This window comes from Engystomops pustulosus, chromosome 5 (assembly GCF_040894005.1).
Source record: "Engystomops pustulosus chromosome 5, aEngPut4.maternal, whole genome shotgun sequence".
In the NCBI taxonomy this organism is placed as follows: Eukaryota; Metazoa; Chordata; class Amphibia; order Anura; family Leptodactylidae; genus Engystomops; species Engystomops pustulosus.
The window spans coordinates 66,133,239-66,141,646 of NC_092415.1; the positions used below are offsets into that span (position 1 = coordinate 66,133,239).

Sequence of the window (8,408 nt, forward strand, 5' to 3'; positions counted from 1 at the left end):
TGATACCAAAAATAAAGTCAAATAATTGAAAATGTCACTAGAAACTCTTACATCTACTTTGCAATTAAGGCAATTGGAAAATACAGAGTGCTGGGAATGAGAAATGCTTTTAAAGCAATCTGTGCAAAAGACAAAGCTAAAACTAGTAATTAGACTGATGTAATGATTCACTATTTAAATAGTTAGGCATTTACCCTCTGACAAATGTCATAATTTATGGAAGAAGTACTTAAGCCTTTGGTAGCTGACTGTCCATGCAGCTTTGCAAGGATTTTAATGATCGTATGCAAAGCTTTGATTTGTAATCATCTAGCGGGACCTGAAGACTAGACAGAGGCAAATATTATAATTTAGAATATTTGGATAATAAGGTTCTAAACCCTTATGCCTTCAGCAACAGTACCTCATAATAATTGCAGTAATATTACCCTATAAACCTATAGAGAACAATTCTAGTGGACCATAAAGCAAATGCAGTGCTGATGGTCAAGGTATCAACTGTGAAGGTGCTCACAGGAATATTAATTGTGTATGTTAGTCTTTTTTGCTAGGAAGGACATATTTTTTGTATTACAGTAAAATGACTAGGGAGACTGGTGTGGAGTAGTTATCAATGATATAAAAACAACATGCAATCTTTTTTCTTTCTGACAATGGCAGTGAGAAAGCAGAGGATACAGAGGCACATATTTAAGAGGTGTCACATATGTGGTGCATGCAACCCTTTTGTGTCTCAATACAAATTTCTGCACTGAAGGGGGCGCTCTGGTGCTCAGTCAGACCAAGCGCCACATTTAACATGCAAAGTCAGACAGAATTGTGTCTCACATCCAAAGTTAAGGGTGCACCAAAAAAAAGTTGGTGCACTCTGCTGGAGCAGTGCATGGGGTACCAGATTCATGAAGAACTGGCTCCAGAAATCATGAATCTGGCTCACTCTGCACTATACACAGGCAAACTGAACAACCATAGTATAGTATAGAGTGCCATGCTCAAGAATGCATACAGAACACCTTATTAATTGTTATGAAAAATAAATAATAAAACATATATATACCTTACTTGTGTGACAAAAAAAAGAGAGAAAAGGAATTAGGAAAAATTAAAAAAATAATGTGAAATTAAATACTATTGAATAAAGTAAAATATGTCACATAATTATATATAATTTGAAATACATTTAATAATAAAAATTAGGTATTATAACCATGGCATAACCAATCTTTGCAAATTTAAATGGTGAAAGCTTTTTGTTATTGTCTCCATTATAAGGGAAGGCTAAAAATATCTCCCCAAAAAGGTAAAAAGACACCTGCTAAAAATGCATATCATATAAGCTCATTTTCTAAAGCACAAATTTGTCTGTGTCAACCCTATACACCTAAAATGTGCGGCCTAACACCAGCAAACAAAATATCAAGCCCAAAAAAACACCATCTGGTGTTAGTATGAGGCCCATTCAATAAGAAACACTGTAGGTAAAATTAATACATATTTATTGGTATGCGTTAAAAAACATTAAAAAGCACATCTGAAAATGATGTGTGTTTGGATCCAACCACCTGTGATGACAGGTGGCTGGTGACTTGCCCCTGCTAAGGTCCAAGTGGGGACCAAATTTAAACATATGCCAGTTGCCAATGCCACATATTTTTTGGTGACCTATAATCTATAGTGGATAATTGAGGTCAGTGCCTAGGATACATAGGATCAAACATGTGACAGTCCAGATTTTAAAAGAGAGGTCGTCTTCTCCCGGACAGAGGGTAAGTATAGCCAGGTTAGTGATGGAGGGGGTTTTCGTCCCGGACTTAGATGAAGGACAGAATCCAATATTTTCAACCATGGCATAAAGGCTATGTCATCATAGGGTTAGATCACTGTGGAGATACATGTGACAATTGTGAATAAAACAAACCTGTAAAAGAGGTCCAATACAGTCAAACAATCCAATCTTAGGAGGACCACATCACGTGCACAAAAAAAAAAAGGGGGGGGGGGAAGTGAAAAGATAAAAAGATAAGAGTGTGCCGATGAGTGACATGCCAAAAAATGTATATATGTTTTCTTTTTGTATATTATATATATATTGTGGTAAATCAGAAAGGTATAAATGAGAAATGTGGCAATCAAAAAGGAAAAACATCACGTTTTGGAAACGTGATGTGTGGACAAGAAAATGTGGGAAGAAAAGAAGGAATAAAGATAAGGAACGTGAGAAAATGAAAATAAATTGTGGTGGAAAATGTACTGAGGTGAATAGGGGAGGTAGAGAGTATATGGAGAGTATATATAGAGAGTATATATCCTAATAAAAGCCAGTAAAAAGCAGACCCTCATTAAGGCCCTTTGGAGCTAATGTGTCCAGTTGGAAGATCCATTTGGATTCAACTCTTAGTAATTGTTTGTTGGAACTACCCCCTCTAATGTTGCGGTGGACCCTCTCCAACCCACAGACTTTCAAGCCCATATTCCTACCCTGATGTACATGTAGCAAATGTGAGGCTACTTATTCCACCATGTGACTGATGTATTGCAGGGTATTAGCAGTGTCAGCCTTTGCACATGCATAGGCTGACACTGTGCCTGTAATATGATGTCACAGACGCCATCTTAGGGCTTATTCACATGGCCGTCTGCGGGGACGTACATGCGGGCGCAAATTTGCGGCCGCATGTACGTCCCCATAGACGGCAATAGCGGCGCGGCGCAGATGCGGTGCCACACGTGTGTGGCACCCATCCGGCCCGCACACCGCAAAAAGATAGAGCATGCTCTATCTTTTGGCGTGTGTGCGGCCGTGCGCCACCATTCTCTATGGAGGGAGGAGGGGCCGCCTCCTCCTCCTCTCCAGCACACGGCGGTTTGCCCGCACGGCGGGCATACCGCTGTGTGAATGTACCCTTACCGGCAGTTCTTACAGGCAACTCTGGGGTTGAGATCGGACCCCAGAGTTGCTATAGCAACCATTGGCGCCCCCCGGGGGGCGATAGTGGAGAAAAAAACCCCACTGACCGCTGCATTTAACGGGTTAAACACCTGTGATTGGAGGCCACTCCGACCACGGGTGTTACACTGGGGTGTTGGCTATATGTTACAGTGGACACCCCGTGTTTCCCGATGCCCGTTCGGCTCAGATCTTGAGCTGAACCGGCTTCGGCTCTGCAACCGATATATCAGACGCAGAGCGCGAAGGGGTTAAACATGGTTTCCACTGGTGGAGGGGTTAATCCCAATAATACCACTGATATAAGAAGTTTCTTGCTTTGCCTCTGATCTCATTACAATGGCTCAATTTTCTACAGTCAACATTAAATAAGATTAAATAATCTTTTGTTGGAATATCTTTTCATGATTGAAGGAAGTAATGCTCTTCATGACACTGAAGCAACCTTTGACTCTAAAGTCAAAATTTGATACATGGAAAGAGCCTCAAGGGTGTGAAGCTTTGTAAGATTTAATTACAATTGATGTATACTCTTATACAGGTCAACCTCATGAATATGAAAAATTCTGTACAGTAATAAATTCAGCGCGACCTAACCTATAATATATCTAATACTAATACGGACTTAACATAACTTTGATACCTTTTCACAGTTAATGTTTTTAAAGCTTTTTTAGATGTACTGTAATTATCTATTCACATTATATGGTTTACTTCATTTCAATACAATAATGATAATATAGAAAGGAATCATACATGAGCTTTTACTAGTTATCCATTTGTACATGATTTCTCTTATACATAATTAACGTTAGTTGAGGTTTAAGCATGTGGCGTATAAAGTAGGTGCATCTAGCAATATACATACATGTATATTTGTATATATAATGTAAATATCTGTGTAAGTCAACCATAAATGATGGTTATTATTTTTTGGTGTCAGTACATGGACAGTATCATAGTTTCATCTGGTTAAAGGTGCAAATGTTGATGTAAATTACCTACGTGAAATACTTCCCATTGTGCAGATAAAGTTACCTAATATTGTAAATGAATCTGTTGGGAAATTTGATTGTATTCTTATGATTGTGAAAAGTAGCAAGTTATTTCAAATGTTTTTCTAATAACTTTGCCAAAAAAAGAAAAAATACATTGGTGACCTCTATACTACGAGCATTTTTGCATGATATTTTTTGTAACTCGAATATTAAAAATTGTAAGTCAGTACACTTGCTATTACCTTAATTGCATAATGTATATGTATATGTATAAATAACATATTAGTTGTTTACACATTGTATTCAGGCCCGGCACCAGGCCCAAGAGTGCTAGAGAGGCCCACTTGGGCACCAAAAAAAATTTTGGTCTCAGATAAATTATAACAATGTCGCTTTATGACACTGGTACAGATTTTCACCAACTGGCTCCTCTTGTTTTCTGCTCCTATGCTGCTCTCATCAGAAGGGCAGCATAGAGACAGAATCCAAAACTCACCTTTCCTTGCTCCCCACTGAACACACTCTCATCTTTGAAGCTGCCACATGTGATGAAGTCATCACATCACATGTGCAGGCTTCAGAGCCCATGCCTACAGCATGTTGAGAGAAGGATACCGGGGGGGGGGGGTTAGGCAGTGTAGCTTATGTGGTTATGTGGGGGATAGTTGAGGACAGTGTGGCTACTGGGGAGAGGCAACAGTGTGGCTACTGGAGGGGGATAGAGTGGCTACTGGGGTAGGGTGGACATTGTGGCTATTAGGTGGGGAGAGTGTGACTACTGTGGAGTGGCTCATTGGAAGGAGGAAGCCACAGCACCGAAGAGTAAAATATGAAGAAATCTTTATTGGTGCATCATCAAGGCATAAAACAGCGACGTTTCGATTCTAATGCGAATCTTTTTCAATGCTTGAAAAAGATTCGCATTAGAATCGAAACGTCGCTGTTTTATGCCTTGATGATGCACCAATAAAGATTTCTTCATATTTTACTCTTCGGTGCTGTGGCTTCCTCCTTCCAATGAGCCATTTTTGAAGTCCTGAACGCCTGGACCTCTGGCTGCGGGCACCAAATCCCTGAAGGGATAAGTGTGGATTGCTGTCCTCCCTCTCGATTTACTGTGGAGTGGGGGACAGTGTGGCTACTGGGGGGAGGGAGTGTGTAGCTTTTGGGGGTAGGCAGTGTGTACCAGGACATGAGTTTACTAAAAAAGGGGCCCACTAAAGCTCAGTTGCCCAGGGGCCAACTTAAACCTGGAGCTGGCCCTGATTATATTAATGAGATTTAGTCACTACAGCCCCCATTTACAATGTAGAGCCAAAGAACATTAAAACATATTGCAAAAATGCACTTACCTGTTTTTAAGAGGAGAGATGCAAACGAAATGGTATTGATACCATGGTGGACTTGGCCTTTCTATATATAGCATGTTTAGTCCTTTATTTGAAAGGCTGACATGTAATTTCCTCCTGCGGACAACAAAATTATGCATAGCAACTAAGACAAGGTGAACAGTTATTGACAGTGTATTGACCGATTGACCTCCCTGTTTAAAGCACTCCAAGCTATAGAAACTGGGTGGCTTAAAGGAATTAGTTATCTTCCAAATATTTAAAGGATAGGATATCAAAATAAAACTGGTGAGAGTAAGACTCTCTAGACCTCCATTGATGAGCTTCTGGTTTAACATTTAACACAGGAAATTGAGTTGCAGGCGCAGATAATACCACCCATCTTATATTGTGGACCTTTGCGATTAGTCCTCAATATCTTGTTGGTCTTTACCATTCATTGGGGCAAATTGCACCGTCACCTATATACTGATACACAAGTCCAAAAAAAAATATTTTCTGTACTTTAGCTACTTATAGCAACTTCTAGAGAGAAAATGAATAGAATAAATAATAACACAGCATAATAAAGTTCTACTAAATAATGATAGTAAAATTGATAGTAAATAGTAATTAGTGTAAAGTGTATTGAAAAGCTTCAATTTTCAGTCTAAAAGTCATTGGGGATCATTTATCTTATCTCTGTTTGTTTTGGGTTGTTTTTTGTCCTGTCTCTTTTCCATTACTTGGGTAATTTATTCACTTTTTCCTTGAGTTAAATGTTTTTTTTTTCAGATCACTTTTTGTGACATTTGTGACAGATGCCTCAAAAATGTTGCACAAATGTCTCAAGCCCCTTATTTCCATTTTCCTTAAGTATGGTTTTATGTGGAGTTTATTGCACCAAAAACATTTAGAACATCTGTAAAAGAAGATAAATATGTCTTACTGATGATAAACTTATGTTCAGCGGACTTCAGTGCACATTTCAAAAACTTACCAAAAAGGTGCCAAAAATTGCAATGCACAAAAAAAGGAGCAAAAAATAAAGATAAATGAATTCCACACGATTCCACCTTTGTCTGCAATGTGGCATCTACAGAGCAGCTCACACAATTTTCTCTCTCTCTCTCTATATATCTGTTCTAAACTCAAGAAACATGACAATTTCATCCCCATTACATCTTATCAAAACTATTTTCATGAATCGTGATGTGTATGCCAGGTTTAGTTAGGTCTCTATTTGGCTTTGAACTTTTTTACAACATATTTATTACATAAAATGTTCCAGCTCAGCGTTTGTGGAAAATGAATTTGAAGTGTTTTTGAAACATGAAAAGGCGTCTCAATACCTTTATCGAGTGTATACAGCAGTTAATGAAGGTCTTCTCGATTGCAGCCTTCTATCACAACATCTTCTCTAAGAAGCGCTACGAACAGATTAGCTTAGAAATATGCCATGGGCAGTAAGATAAGAAAAAGTGATAAAAAGCCAGATATTCTATAAAAAAATGTTTCGAAAACAAGACAACATTTAGAAAAAGAAGCCGCTATCTAATCCCATTATCTGGCATAAAAAGTATACACAGTACTTCGGCTTTTATTTGTGATATAGGAAAGGTCACTAACTTTTTAAATAGTAAGTAAATACAAGAAACTTTGCAATAACTATTATTAGGGAAAAGTGCTTCTTTCTCCAGTTACCGAAGGTCTTTTTATGCTCCATCCTTTTCAGAGTTTCTCACTGTTATCTCTTCTTAAAGGGAATCTTTCACCACAAATCACCTACCAGAACTACCTTGGTTACTCAGGGCTATGCCAGCACATACAGCTCATATCTTTTTTTATTTTCCAGCTGCTCCTTCCATTTTCAAAGTTAACTGTAGAAATATGCAAATTACGCTGATGTGCTTTGGCGACTTACCTCAGGGCTCCAGATATACAGCATTAACAATGCACCTTGCTATCCTTCCATCTCCCAGCAGCTTCCTCTTATCCTTACCCTTCAGCTATATGGGTGCTGGCTGTAGCGAGATGTGGAGCCACACCCTCGAGGTGCTCTGCTAAAGCACTTCGGCCTCCTTTGAATACATTTGAAATGTAATTTTGGCATGGAAGGAGCAGCTGGATTATAATGATGAAGGTATATGTAGCATGTGTGGACATAGCCCTAGGTAACAAGCAGTTAGTACTGTAATGGTCGGTAAATTGTGGTGACAGATTCCCTGTAAACATATATAAGATCAAGGAGGTATCAGATTATACTCGACCTCTATGCATCAGCTAAATCTCTATCCAGACGAGATTATTTCAGATTACAGTTAGAGCCATCAGAAGGAGGCTAATAAAATGAGGGTTTCACATCACATAATGGCCATAAGTACTGTTATTTATTATAAACACACTCCCCTAAAATATTTTTTAATAGATGTTGGTCTGTTAAACTGAAGTAAACTGTAGACTGTGCCACCTTTCTCATCAGTACAAGATTATTTTTTGTGCAGGATATATCACTGCAAACTTTTTTGTATAAATCAGCCATTACTGACAAATAACCAGTAACCAGATCATTTAGTTTTCTAGACCAAATGATGAATAAAATATAATCTGTACATACCACAACAATAAATACTTTGTAATAGCAAGACTACAAGGGATGCTAATGGTACATCTTTAGTGGACCAATAAGGTGTTTTTTCCTATATAAAGAAACTGCTCATACTGTATATAATACATACAGCAATAGGTGAGGCACTACCTGGAGAGCTGAAGGCTAAGACTGAGTTCACAGAGCAAAGGTAACTGAGTGCCTCCTGTACTACTGCTGGCCAAGAGCGTGTGCCAGGCAGCCTGGTACCCGTATAGCTAGGATATGATATTGTATTAGGCAGTGCCTAGCCGGGCAGGGTTTATTTTTTGTGTTGTTTATACAGGCAGTCCCCGGGTTACATACAAGATAGGGTCTGTAGGTTTGTTCTTAAGTTGAATTTGTATGTAAGTCAGAACTGTATATTTTAATATTGTAATCCCAGCCAGAACTTTTTTGGTCTCTGTTACAATTAGATTTTAAAAATGTTGGGTTGTCATAAGAATCAATATTAACACTAAAGCTTCATTACAGACACATTTGATAAG

At 38.5% G+C, this 8,408-nt stretch overlaps 1 long non-coding RNA gene across 1 annotated transcript; it reads right to left on the reverse strand.

The window, feature by feature from the left end:
* Positions 1-1,538: 1,538 nt before the first annotated feature.
* On the reverse strand, positions 1,539-8,110 carry LOC140134036 (uncharacterized). Its single transcript, XR_011856033.1, has 3 exons — positions 8,032-8,110; positions 5,298-5,411; positions 1,539-1,880 (listed from the first exon to the last, which is right to left on the reverse strand). It is a non-coding gene; the product is annotated as an uncharacterized lncRNA (long non-coding RNA).
* Positions 8,111-8,408: the final 298 nt, after the last annotated feature.